This window comes from Peromyscus maniculatus, chromosome 1, assembly GCF_049852395.1.
Source record: "Peromyscus maniculatus bairdii isolate BWxNUB_F1_BW_parent chromosome 1, HU_Pman_BW_mat_3.1, whole genome shotgun sequence".
Lineage (NCBI taxonomy): Eukaryota > Metazoa > Chordata > Mammalia > Rodentia > Cricetidae > Peromyscus > Peromyscus maniculatus.
Genome location: NC_134852.1, coordinates 149,778,010 through 149,791,231, shown reverse-complemented (window position 1 = coordinate 149,791,231; position 13,222 = coordinate 149,778,010). Strand labels below are relative to the sequence as shown.

At 50.1% G+C, this 13,222-nt stretch overlaps 1 long non-coding RNA gene across 1 annotated transcript; it reads right to left on the bottom strand.

Annotated features, from left to right (window-relative positions):
• Positions 1-4,895: 4,895 nt before the first annotated feature.
• On the bottom strand, positions 4,896-12,256 carry LOC143269458 (uncharacterized). The gene is made up of 2 exons (XR_013045881.1): positions 12,064-12,256; positions 4,896-9,448 (listed from the first exon to the last, which is right to left on the bottom strand). It is a non-coding gene; the product is annotated as an uncharacterized LOC143269458 (long non-coding RNA).
• Positions 12,257-13,222: the final 966 nt, after the last annotated feature.

Here is a 13,222-nt window from a genome sequence, read left to right as displayed (position 1 = left end):
AGCTCATAAATATTCATTTAAAAATTAAAGCTCCATTAAAGAGCTAACTGGTTGCTGATATTTGCAAATTATTTTTGTGCAAAAAAGATTTAGTGGTAGAGGATGAAGTCCAAGAAGCAGATCAAAAGCAGTGAAGAGAGAGGGGGACCCCTCACACAGTGTCTGGGGCCAGAGCCCAAAAGCAGGTCTTTGTGTTGCCGCTCAGTTGGCTGGGGTCCTTTCCTTGTACCTGGAGGTAAACTGTGAGATGTTGAGGTGACACCTTCTGGTGTTGGCAACCCCAGGCTCTTGAGTCCCCAAGACTCACAGATGAGTCTAGCAGACCCAGAGGCAAACAGATCAAACCCTAAGACTGTCCAAGGGCCTCTTGCTCCAGGCTTTAGAAGCCAGAGCCTTATGGCTCCAGGTTCTCCAGCTAGAGGCTTATCACTCTGGGCATGAAGACCCAGCCACCCTGCGCTCGGCGGCTGTCATCATGCCAGGCTTCCGTCACACGTGAGCAGCACCAGTAGGCAGCATTAAGCCGCTCAGTTCTCACAATGACCGGGGGTATTTGGAGTCATGGCTTGACACTTGCAGGCACTGAGGCTGATCATTTCTTGTCTTTTAACTGGCTGTCACCTTTGTCGTCTCTGCCACTTCTACTCTCGGCCCTGGGCCACTCCGTGGAACTCTTCAAGGCTCCTGGCCTGCTGCTCTGCAGCAGCCACCCTCACCAGCTGCCGCTCTGGCTGTCTCTTCTTTGTCACCCGCTCAGCCTGTTCTACTAATGACAATGACCAAAAAGCAGGCAAGAAAAACCAGACATGTTCGAGAAACCTTTCAAGGGACCCAGTGTTGTGATACCGGGGCAGCATAGGAGGATTCCTTCGGGCTGGATGGAGCCGAAAGCCGAGCCCCTTGCTTATCTAGTCAGGAAGGGGTACAGTGACCTTATGCAAATGAAATAGTGTGTTTGCACCAGTTGCAGCCCACAACTACTGGGCCACCAGGAAAATGGTTTCTAGAGTCCACTGAGACTGGTGATAAACACAAATGTAGAGCAAGCCATTTGGAACAGTTTTGACTGGAATGTTACCTTCTTGAACCTGTGAGGAGCTTGGGCACTAAGCAGCTGTGGTTGCAGTACAACTTCCTTGGGTATCTATCTGTGAAGCATTCAGAGCATCTAGGCATTCATGAGAACTGTCTCCCTGGCATCTAAAGAGGGCCTGCTTGTCTGCTGTTTTTGGTTCAAAGCAGCCAGGTGCCAGGGACGAGTCTAACAGCTTTTGGTTATGGATTTAACAGCCCCTGGAGTCCCTATATCTTAGCTTTAAAGAAAAAATAAACATTAAAAGAGGTGCTTAAGAGCTAGGGCTGTAACTCAGTAAAGTGCTGACCTAACGTGCATAAAGGCCTGGGTTGGGTCCCCAGTACTAAACAAAACTGGCTATGGTGGCTCATACATGTAAAACCAGGAACGAGAGATAAAGGCAGCTGTATTGAGAGTTCAAGACCAGCCTGGAGAGACTATTTCAAAAAACAAAAATCAATGGGTGTGTGCTTAGTGACCAGAGAGAGGCACTATTTGAGAAGGATTAGGAGGAGTAACGTTATTGAAGTAGGTGTGGCCTTGTTGGAGGAAGTATGTCACTGGGGGGTGGGCTTTGAGGTTTCAAAAGCCCATGCCAGGCCCACTCTGCTCCCCCATCTCTGCTTGCAGATCAGGATGTAGCTCTCAGCTACTGTTCAGCATGAAGCTTGCCACCATGCTCTCTACCATGATGATAAAGAACCAACCCTCTGGAAGCATGGATAGCATAATCCAGGGAGGGGAGAGAGATAGAAATGAATCTGGTCTCGATTAAAGTGGGGTGCCCACAGATAACCACAAGAGAACTGGGGTCACAGAGTGACTCAACCCTGAATGTTCCTCATGCTGGCTGCCAAGACTGGAGTCACAGACCGTGTGGCCTGTGGCCAGGCTCTGCAGCCGAGCAGGCCGTGGGCAGAGGCAGAGGCTGCTGTGCTGAGGGCCGGGGAAATCTGGCAGTTCTCCCCCTAATGTTTTGTGCTATTTGAGTTCTCACACTACTATGGTCTGAAACTGTAAGCCAGCCCCCAATTAAATGTTTTCTCTTGTAACAGTTGCCTTGGTCATGATGTCTCTTCACAGCAATAGAATAGTGGCTAAGACAATAAAGATCTGTCATTAATGTCAGCAATATTTTTATAGTATTTAACAGTGCTCTGCTGTTTGCTATGAACTGATTGGAAAAGTTGAGCCGTTGTATCTGTCTCACTAGTATAAATAAGATCCTCTCTCCTTGGTGGCTCCCCTTGACTGCCGGCATGAACTTGAGATCAGCTCTGGTGACTTCAAGGGGAATTGCCATAGAAACAAAGTAACCATGAAGACATGGGTTGGAGGTGAACATGGCTGCCTTGGTAAATGAGCATCATGGGAGCAGCTGTGCAGCCTTGTACCATCCCCCAAATCTCTCCTGGGATTCCATGCTAGTTCTGGTCCTTCCTTGTCTCCTTAAACACCTTATCTTACATCCAACCCCAGCCCCAAAAGAGACTAGGGCCTTCCTCTCCCAAGCTGCCCTGTCCCAGCATACATTCCACCCCTTCTTGAAGGATCTCATGTTTCCTGCTCTCTACCTTCCCCTGCTGCCTCCCCCAGCTCCACTGTTCTTGCCAACAGTAAAGGGCATGTCTGGAAAGAGACTCAGCATCTCACCTCCAGAGGCTGGTGAGACATTTGGTTATAACATAGTTCTGAGTTTGTTTATAACATAGTTCTGGGCTAAAATGTACCTGTACAGTCAAATGTGGTAGTGCACGCCTTAAATCCCAGCACTAGAGAGGCAAAGGCAGGCGGATCTCTGTAGTTCGAGGCTAGCCTAGTCTACAAGCGAATTCCAGAACAGCCAGGGCTGTAGAGAGAAACCTTGTCTCAAAAAAAAAAAAAGTACATGCACAAGAGCACACACACACACACACACACACACACACACACACACACACACACACACACACATACACACACACACGTGTTGTGCCCTCAAAGTTTCCTGAGACATCTTGACCAGGGTGAATGAGGATCATTTCTGGATACGCCAGGCATTGATGGTGGCTCAGGACACATTTTTTCACTCTCGGCACTTTGGGATTGCTTTATAAGAGGCCTGAGTTACTTTTTAAATAAGAAAATAGATTTTATAAAGAAGCCAGGAACAAGGAAGAGTGGGGTTTTGTTTCATTTTAAATTTGCCTTCCACCCTAAACTTTTGACAGCATTTGATGATCTTGTTTTGTTTTTATTTGTTTTTTGACATGCGGTCCAGGCTGGCCTCATATTCATGATCCTCTCTCCTCAGCCTCGTTAGGGCTGGGACCATAGGCGTGTGCTGCTATGCTCAGCTTGATGGCCCTTCAAGTTATTCCAACGAATGTTTCCCATCTCCAGGTCACAGTTTCTAGAAGTCATTCTCTTGCATGGGCTATTTGTGACCCCCTGAGGTTGACTGATCTTCTACTGCTTGACATTCCCCTGTCTCAGTTACCGGGACTACAGTAGGGAGCTGGAGTCACAGGGCCACAGAACATCTACCAAGGTGTGAACTGGAAGCACGGATAGCATAATCCAGGGAGGGGAGAGAGATAGAAATGAATCTGGTCTTGATTAAAGTGGGGTGCCCACAGATAACCACAAGAGAACTGGGGTCACAGAGTGACTCAACCCTGCATGTTCCTCATGCTGGCTGCCAAGACTGGAGTCACAGACCGTGTGGCCTGTGGCCAGGCTCTGCAGCCCTGCAGCCGAGCAGGCCGTGGGCAGAGGCAGAGGCTGCTGTGCTGAGGGCCGGGGAAACCTGGCAGTTCTCCCCCTAATGTTTTGTGCTATTTGAGTTCCCACTACTATGGTCTGAGCCTTGAATGGCCTCCTCAGTGACTGTGAGAGGAAGGTTTGGTCCTCAGCTTGGTGCTCTGGGAAGATATCAGGGTCTTTAGGAGAAGGGGCCTACTGGAAGTAGATCAGTGGGGTGTGCCTTTGGGGGTGCTATCAGGACCTTAGTCCCTTCCTCTCACTCTAGGCTTATGGTAACTAAATAGTAAGCATGTGTCTCTGCTATATACACCAGGCATGTCCTCAGCTGACACAGCCACAGAGCTAACCCACCATGGACTGATGCCTCTGAGACCAGTGAGCCAGAGCAGACTGTTCCTCGTCTCATTATCTCAGGTGTTTTTTTCACAGTGACCAAATACTAACTAGTGTGCTTTGTTTCACTTTTGTTTTTTTGAGAAAAATTAATATTGGATCATTAAACCTCTCTTCCCCTCATCACTCAGGCCACAGGCTGGCGGGATAACACTGGGGCCATTCCTAAGGGCCTATTGTTTGCTGCTTAACTATTCCCTAGGCTGAACTATCTTCCAGGGATGGAATGTGTCTCCAGGGCTCACAACGGTGCCTGGTACAGATGTTCACTTGGAGATGTAGCTGGAATTGAGCATCTCTTGGCAGCCAGTATGAGGAACATGCAGGGTAGTGATGGCCGAGGATGGAAAGGAGTCCGGAGAGCAGGATCTATACCTTGGCAGGGTCCAAAGAACATGGAGTGGACAGTGTAGGGATGTTCCCAGAGAAAGCAGTGAACCTGGGTCCTATGGAGGATCCAATGGTGGGCACAGCATTTGGGCCTATATTAATTTTTCCTGTGTCACTGTGAACCAAAATGTCTAAAGGAACAAGTTGCAGGAGGAAAGCCTTAATGGGACATGGTTTCTCACGGTTCAGTCCATGGTCACTTGGCCCTGTGTACTTGGACAGACCATTGTGATGGTGGGAGTGTGTGTACAGGAGTAGGTTGTTTGCCTCAAGACACACATGAAACAAAGAATGAGAAAGGAACAGATTTAATTTCAAAGGCACAGTCCCCAGTAACCTGTTTCTCCAACGAGGTCTACTACCTACTGAAGTTTGTAGACCCTCCCAAAATAGTGCAATCAACTGGGAACTAAGTGTTCCAAGCGTTCCGCACACGAGTCAGAGAGCGCTCTTCTGGAACCTCTCGAGTAGACTAAAGTGGAGATCAGGCAGAGCAAGCCCCCATTCCTGCTTCCACCTCTGAACCATCTGATGGGGTGCTGAGCAGTCAGAGATTATGGTGGGTGTTTGACTGTGTCACCTGTCAGGGAGAGCAGCATCGCTAGATTTAGCAGAACCCTCCCTGGGCTGGGAGACGGCAGACTCACTCCATCAAGGTCACAGCGACTGGACAGGCGTGGAGGAGCCTGCGTGGGAGGAGGCAGTCTTGGCTGGTGTGCTGGTTTGCTGATCACAGCCTCTCAGGACAGTTGTGGGGGACGAGCTTGCTCTGGACCTTGAGCTCACTCCTTTACCAACAGCTTGAGCAGCACAGACGTCTCTGCGGCTTACTCTGTATGGGAGGCGCTGAGAGAGGCAACCCTAAGTTTTCTCCTTGCCCCTCCTTGCTATTATTGACCCCCACCCCACCCCATGGATAAAGCAAGAGTGTGTACTTCCCATCGCACTGTCTCTACCTGTGCCCTTCCTGTTACCACCACAGGATGGGAATGAATGAATAAATCTTGAAAGAGCTCCTAACAGACCCCTCCGCACAATCCTGGCAGAAAAGAGTTTCATCTCAGGACCAGTACAGAACAAGGAGCCCACGGAAGGGTGCTCTGACCTCACCCAACTGCCCAAGCCATGTGACTCATATACCTGCTTGATCTTTCCAATTTCCTGGACTCCAAAATGCCCTGGGGACCACTAGGAGGCTGCAGTGGATGGAGCACCCTCCCATGACATGAAGGTCTGCTCAAGTCCTTTGCCCATTTTTGTGACATCATTGAGTTTCAGGAGTTCCCATGTCACCTGAGTTGTTTGGAATTCTAAGATGCATACGCAACAGCAAAGAGGCTGCTCACAGCTGGCCTCTGTAGACGATGCCTGTAGACCTCCCTCTTACCTACAGTCTGAGGATACCCGCTCCCTTCCTGGCTCCAGATGCCTGGTCCAGCTAGCACCCAAACAGGCAATGAAGAAATCTGAGACTCCGGGGGTGAAAATGGCTGAAAAGCTACTAAATTGTTCAAACAGCTGAGCCCAAGGCCTGAGTTAATCTAACCACCACACGCTGCCTCAACTTCTAAGATTCCTAAAATAAATAGTTTTGTCCCAAAGTAGAAGAAATATACAAAGGCATCCTATAAATAAATAAGAAAATGTAAGCATCAGGGAATTTTTTTTTTTTTGGATGGGCTTTCAGGGGGAAGTCAAGTGGCTCAGTAATTATGAAGTCATTATCTCATGAGTAGCCACCGACTTGCACACGAAGAGTACTGGACTAACCAAGTGTTGTGTAGATGTACAGTTTCCCTTCAAGCAGAACTTGTCTGCCAGCAAAGCATCAGAATCCAGTACCCTCGTACTGAGGCCACACTCTCCCCAGCAGGCCCTGGCCTAGACTGAATACCACACTGGGCATGCCCCGACTTGACCATGCAGTTGTACAGGTGCTCCTTCCCCAGCCCCTCCTCATGTTGACTGCCCCGCTGTCAGACCCTCATGGGGGTCTGAGTCTCCCCATACCAAGTCCTGCTCCCTGCTTTACCTTTCGTTAGTGCCTCTCCCAACTGTTTCTCAGGGCTGACTTCCTGTAAAAGTCAATACAGCACACATACATGGTCCACAGCACATATACATGAACATTTGTGGTGCACATACACACTTACACACATCCTGCCCCAGACAGAAGCAGGGCTGGTAGAGGCAATATGCTCTAAGTGGTCTGCATAGAAAGCACAGGCAAACTGTTTCAAAGCCTGGTCCCTGCATCCCTGTAACCTGCAACTCCCTAGATGGGAGGTCGTGCCCAGAAAGAGCCACAGACTAGTATAAACAGTTCACCAGGAGACCACTTATCACCGGATTGCTTATAACAGTCAAATCTAAAAGCCATCTAAATTTCCAGCCATGGAAGTCAGGTTATGTAACTCTCAGCACCCACACAGTGGAATGCCAGGGGGTCACTCAAAAAGGCCCAGGGTATGCATCAGCTTCTGTGGGAAGATGCCTCCTGTGTGGCATTTGGAGACCAACGCACTGCAGTTGGCTCCTTAAAACCTCTTCACACCTCTTCTGCAATGGGCCAAGGCTCAGGGAACGCAAGTCACATGCTAAGACCTGGTGGCCACTAAGTAAGGAAGCTTGAAGCCTCCACCCTCCTCCCCCGCTCCTGAAAGGGGGAGAAGGAGGGGAGTGACAGGGCTTAAAAGGACAACCACCCTCCGCGTAGGAGGATCAGGGAAATAGTTTTTACTTAACTGACATTTTCCTGTGATTTTTCCACTGAGCGTATGTCACTCTTAATGTTCCAGGAGAGAAAGGGAAATGTCATGGTTCTCATTTCAATGCTGTGTCTGCCATTTCTTTTGCATTTGGGATACAACATCCCCAGCAAGCATATCTTTCCGGAGCATCTATGTTTCCTAGCAGTCCATCTGGTCCTTTAGACCAGAACCTTAGACATGACTTCACCTGGAGCCAGGAAGTACAGGACACCCTCTCTGGGGGCTACACTCCAGCAGGATATGCCATCAGTGGGTAACTCAGTACAAAATAACCAAACGGCCAACTAGGACCAACTCAGGGACCACTGAGTATAAAATTTGCCCTAAACAGCCCTGTTTGTGTAAACAAACCTCAATGCTCGAAGTAAAATGATGTTATGCTCAGATTTTTTTCAGCTGCCTTCACACACACACACACACACACACACACACACACACACACACACACACACACACGTCCCCTAAAGGAATACATCAAAGTGGTTAACTGATTTCATCTCTAGTAAATTGAATGTGGGTAATTTTAATTTTCTTTTAAGAATGTTTCCTTATGTTTTCTCTTTTTTAAGGATTTATTTTTATTTACAGTAAGAATATGTGTTCTCGGTGTGTGCAGGTGCCAAGGAGTCCAGAAGTCGGCATTAAATCTCTGGAGCTTGAATTACAGACGGTTGTTAGCACCTCAACACGGGGCCTGGGAGCTGAGCCTACGTCTTCTGGAAGAGCAGGAAGTACTGTTAAGTACTGAACCGTCTCTCCAGCTCCATCCTTATGCTTCTTCATAGCTTATAAAGAACAAGTTTTAAATGAGAACAGAGCCACAACACAAGGAGCATTCAGGAAGGGCTGGCACTGCTAAGGACCAGCTTGGGCCTGCACTTTGGAGAACAGGGTGCTTCATGGCCGCAGTCACTGCCGTGACAGTTCATGTCGTCAACTTGACAGGATCCAGACTCATATAGGAGACAGTCCTCTAGGAACACCAGTGAGAGATTATGTAGGTTAGGTTAGCCTCTGGGCATGACTAAGGGATTACATAGGTTATGTCTACTGAGGTACGTAGACCCACCTTTACTGCGGGCAACACCAACCAGTCCATGGGCTAGGGTCCTAGACTTCACACAAAGAGAAAGCGAGTTGAGCACTGGCATGCCCAACTCTGCTTCTCAGCGGTGGGTGCAATGTGACCAGCAGCCTCAAGCTCCTGCTGCCACTACATCTGCACCATGGTGGGCTGTGTCCCTCTAACTGAAATGAACCCTTCCTCCCGCAGGAGTTTGGTTAAGGCAATGAGCAAATTGACACACTGAAAGATGCCGCCAGGCTCTGGGAAGGGGCCTGGCATTTCCTAAGTAGCCTCACAGCGTGGCTCCAGGAAGGATAGTGAAATGAGCGAGCTAGCTGCACACACACAGAGCCCCCGCCCTGTGCACAGAGGCGATCACCCATTAGGGTGTGACGTCTCCCAACAGGAATCTGATGTGTGGCTGGGGTGAGTTGAGGTCATGGGTATATTCAGAACTTCCCTGCCCTGGCCTATTGGCAGGTACACTGGAATACCCCATGGGGCTCAGAGAAGAGAAGCTCGCTCCATGACTGTCCCTATACTTGGGACTATTTGGATACCGCTCACCTATTCTGTCCCCAGGCTATGGCTGAGATACGGCACACTCTGGGCTGTAGAGCAAGCAGCTGTCTCAGGGACAAGTAAGGTGTCTGTTGGATTTGGTCCCCCCTCAAAAAGCTGCCCTGACCCTGTCTGCTCCTTTCGGGTTGAATTAGGGTAACATTCCCACCATCTTCTCTGTTCTTAGAGGCCCTGGACACATGGCCTGTACTTTGAAGCGAGTGGTGAGTAGAGGAACATTTAAAAGGTTATGACAGACTCTGTACTCATGTGGGGTGTTCCCTGGGATCCGAATCCCTGAGGGCCCTTGCTGTCTGTCATAATCCACACTAAATGAGAGGCTTCCTGGATCCTTGCTTTTGAGTGCCGTGGAGTCTCCTGCCCAGGCCATGTTTAGCAACCGCAGGATGTCAGCTGGTTGAGTAGATGTTCCAATGCCTGGGAGCCCTGATAGGGAAAAGCTTGTGTCATGGGAACAGCCATCTAACAACCTCTCTCAGTGGATCCCTGAGGTCTGTCTGGCTCTGCTGTTGGGTCCTACTGCATCTTCCCTCTTAAAGGGCCTCCACAGTGCCCTCTAGACTAGTGTTTAGCTAAGCACTGAGCATGGAGGACTCAGGAAACCAACCCTTCTGGCTTCTGCTGCTGACTGATTACTGGTGCACTCTGAATTCATGTTAGAACCTAACCCCCAAGAGGACTGCATTGGGAGGTTTACTTTAGAAGTAATCAGGTCTCCAGGCTCTGTCCCTATAAAAACGGCCTGGAGGGATGCAGACTGCCCACCTTCCTGACTGTTCTCTTGTGTGAGGACCCAGTGAGATACCCTCTGGAAGCAACAGCAGCCTCACCAGACACTAGGTCAGCTGAGGCTCAATCATGAACTTTCCAGGCTAGAGTTTAAAAAAAAAAATTAGGGGCTGGAGAGATGGTCCAGTGGTTAAGAGCATATACTGCTCTACCTGAGGACCTGAGTTCAATTCCCAGTGCCCACATCAGGCTGCCTATAACCTCAGCTCCTGGGAAATCTGACACCTCTGGCTGACCTCTGTGGGCATGTGCATTCATGTGCATAATACCACACATAGACACACATGCACATAATTAAAATTTAAAAAATCTAAAAAATTCTATTGTTTATCATCTTTCAGGACTAATATTTATTGTATCACAAAATAATGAGGACAGTTACAAAGGCCTGCTCAGACTATAACAGGTCCTGGGAATGGTGGCTGGCAGCCATTTACCCACCACTGGCTGCACATGATCAGGCCTGCCTGCTGCTTGCTAAAGGTGCCCACACACACACACACACACACACACACACACACACACACACACACACACACATATAGTCCAGACACTGTTAGAATCCCCCACCCCCCACAGGGCACCACCAGGCATCCACCTCAGGAGAAGAATCCCCTCTTCCCACCAGACACAACTTTATTTAGCATATCCTGTGTCAATCAGGTATTCAGGATGCCCAGACACAATGCATGAATATCAGGCTTTGGAACATAGAAGATCACTCTAGAGCTGATGGTGGTCCTATTCAGTAAGTCCACAGGGAAATATTCTCTGAGGCAGAGCTCTCTGGGAGAACACTAAAAGCTGCAGAGTCCTGGCTGAGGTCAGCAGGAAGATGTTCCCTGGCCCTGTCCTTCAAGTTCTGCCTGGAGCAAGTAAGGGCAGCAGACAGGTGCAGGGTTTATGGGGGGGCACCACACACCCACGTGGGCTGCACAGGCCCCTAACCCTAGCCAGAGCGGAGCACACAATAATAAGAGGAGTTTATACCTGTCAGCATGGACTTGTCTCTAGTCCAATATTCACTTTAGGGGGAAGTGGTTGTTTATTTTAATGTTAAGTATGTAAGTTCCTTCTCTCTCTCCCTCTCCCTCTCCCTCTCTCTCCCCCCCCCCTCCTTGAGACAAGTTCTCCCTTTGGAACCTGGGCTCTGTGGCACTCACTACGTAGCCCAGGCTGGCCTCACATCTGCCTCTGCCTTTCGACTGCTGGGGTTACTGTTGTGTGTCACCACACCCAGCTTAACTATGCAAATTCTGCATGCTTTAATTCTTCCATTTGCTCCTACAGCAGACATACTCCAGTCAGCAAAGAGGAAGCACCATATACTGAATCAAACATTCAGATTTGCCTCTCTTAGGATGATACAGAAACAGGATGGTGGGAGAGGGGACCATGGGGTGGCAGTGGGTGGAACGAGGGTCTGATCGATCCTGTCCGTCCTGTCCCTGACTGCTGTGCTCTCTGCTTGTCCCTCCTTCTGGCTAGGGCCCAGCTCTTCACTGGCTGGGGGGGGGGGGAGGCATTTCCTTCTCTACTGGGCCCACATCTGCTGACTGGACAAGGGCCTGCATGTGATCCTTCCTGTCTATGGAGGTACCCCAAACCCCTCACAGCAGCCCCAGCTCAGGCCTGAGTGTGCTCTGTCGGAGAAGACCATTGGCAGCTCTGAACGCTGGGGTCCCTGAGACCTTCCTATCCACCCCTTCCTTTGTGCATGGTATGCCCCGTGCTTTCCCAGCTTTTTCTGCTGGGGTCTGGGCTGCAGAGGAGGAGCCGAGGCCCTGGCACTGCTGGCATCTCTAGGTGAGCCTGCGACAGAGGTGTTTATCATGGCTCTGCTCAGGTCAGCCTTTGCCCTTCTACAACCAGCTGCTGCAGCGCCTCTCCCAGAGAACCTCTTGGTGGCTCTGTCATGGTCTGTCCCATAGATCCTGCTTGTGATGCCTGCCTGCATCCTGGATCTCTGGTCTTTTCCCCACCCATCCTCAGGGATGGCTGCAGACTGGCTCACCTGTGCTGTCCCTGCTTCCCGTGGCATTTCTAATGCAGAGGACATGGCTGGGGAGATGATGGAGGAGACCTGTCTCCCTGAGGCCTATGTCAACTGCAACCCTAGCCCTGGAAACCCCTCCCTCCCTCCTGTCCTCCTTCCCTGCTCCCTAGGCCCCACCCTGATTCCTGCTCAGGCACCCTGGGAGGGGCCACCCCTCCCCAGTCCTCCCTGACAGTGGCTCCTCCTTCATACTTACACTGCTCTGACATCCTGTCTTCCCCGAGGGAGGTGGGAATCAGGGAAGGGGGTTGATCTGAAGACAGTATTGCTTCTTGCTGCTAGCTAGTCAGCTTGGGAGAGTGGTACCACCTTCAAGGCTCTCAGCCAGGTCTGTGCTTGCCTTGGTGACCCTGTTGCCGCCCACCCCACCCGCCTTGTTTGCTAAAGGCAGTTAGTTTACCTGAAGGCTCCAGGGCAGGAGTGGTACATTGCTGGCTAGGAGCAAGCTTGGCTCTGGGCCCATGAGGCTGCAGCCAGGAAGTCTCAGACCTGCGGAGAGAGAACACAAGAGTATTCCAGAAACCCAATACTCGGCCCACGCGCACACAGCTCCTCAAATATATCTGTGTACACACAGACGTACAAACAGACACAGAAAGATACATACACCCACATGGATTTAGAGGCACACCAAAGCCCAGTGCACACAAGCTCACACATCCGTACGGAGGCTTGGAGAACACAGACCCAAGACACTCAGACATGCACTCCATGAAGATCCCAAATACAGAACTCACATGGGAATGCTTCACACATAGTACCACATACTCACATGAGTATTCTTGTGGACACACATACACATGTGCCCCCTCCTCCCCCTCACCCCTCATCTCACTACACACAGACACACATCTTCCCTCTGGAGCATCCCAGCCTACACCCACTGAAGCCCCAAGGGGCACAGGCGTGTTGGTCTGGCAGCTAGCTGCAGTTTCCTAGGAAACGCTGTCACCACCATGTCTTGCAGAGCCTGGGGAGGCCTGGGGCATATGCTGGATGAGCTCAGAGACTATCTGGAGCTCAAACTACCAGGGATGTGCCAAATAAAGAGGAGATGCTCCCCCAAGGACCCAAGTAGAAAGGTGTCACTCCTTTAAGCCCAAAGTTTTGCTACCCTTGGTACCTTGTGCTAGAACCTGAAGAAGAAAGCTGGTATGGGTACTCTCTTCCCACCCATCTGTCTCCACTCTGGTCTTCAGTGTCCACAGAGTGCTTTTGTGCATGAAACACCTGTGTTACTGGAGATTTAAAAAAAGAAGAAAAAAAGCCATGGGAAGGAGGATCTGAAGAAAGAGACCTACAGTCTACCTTGCCCAGAAGGAGCAGGATGAGGGTAGAGAGCTATGAGGCCCAGT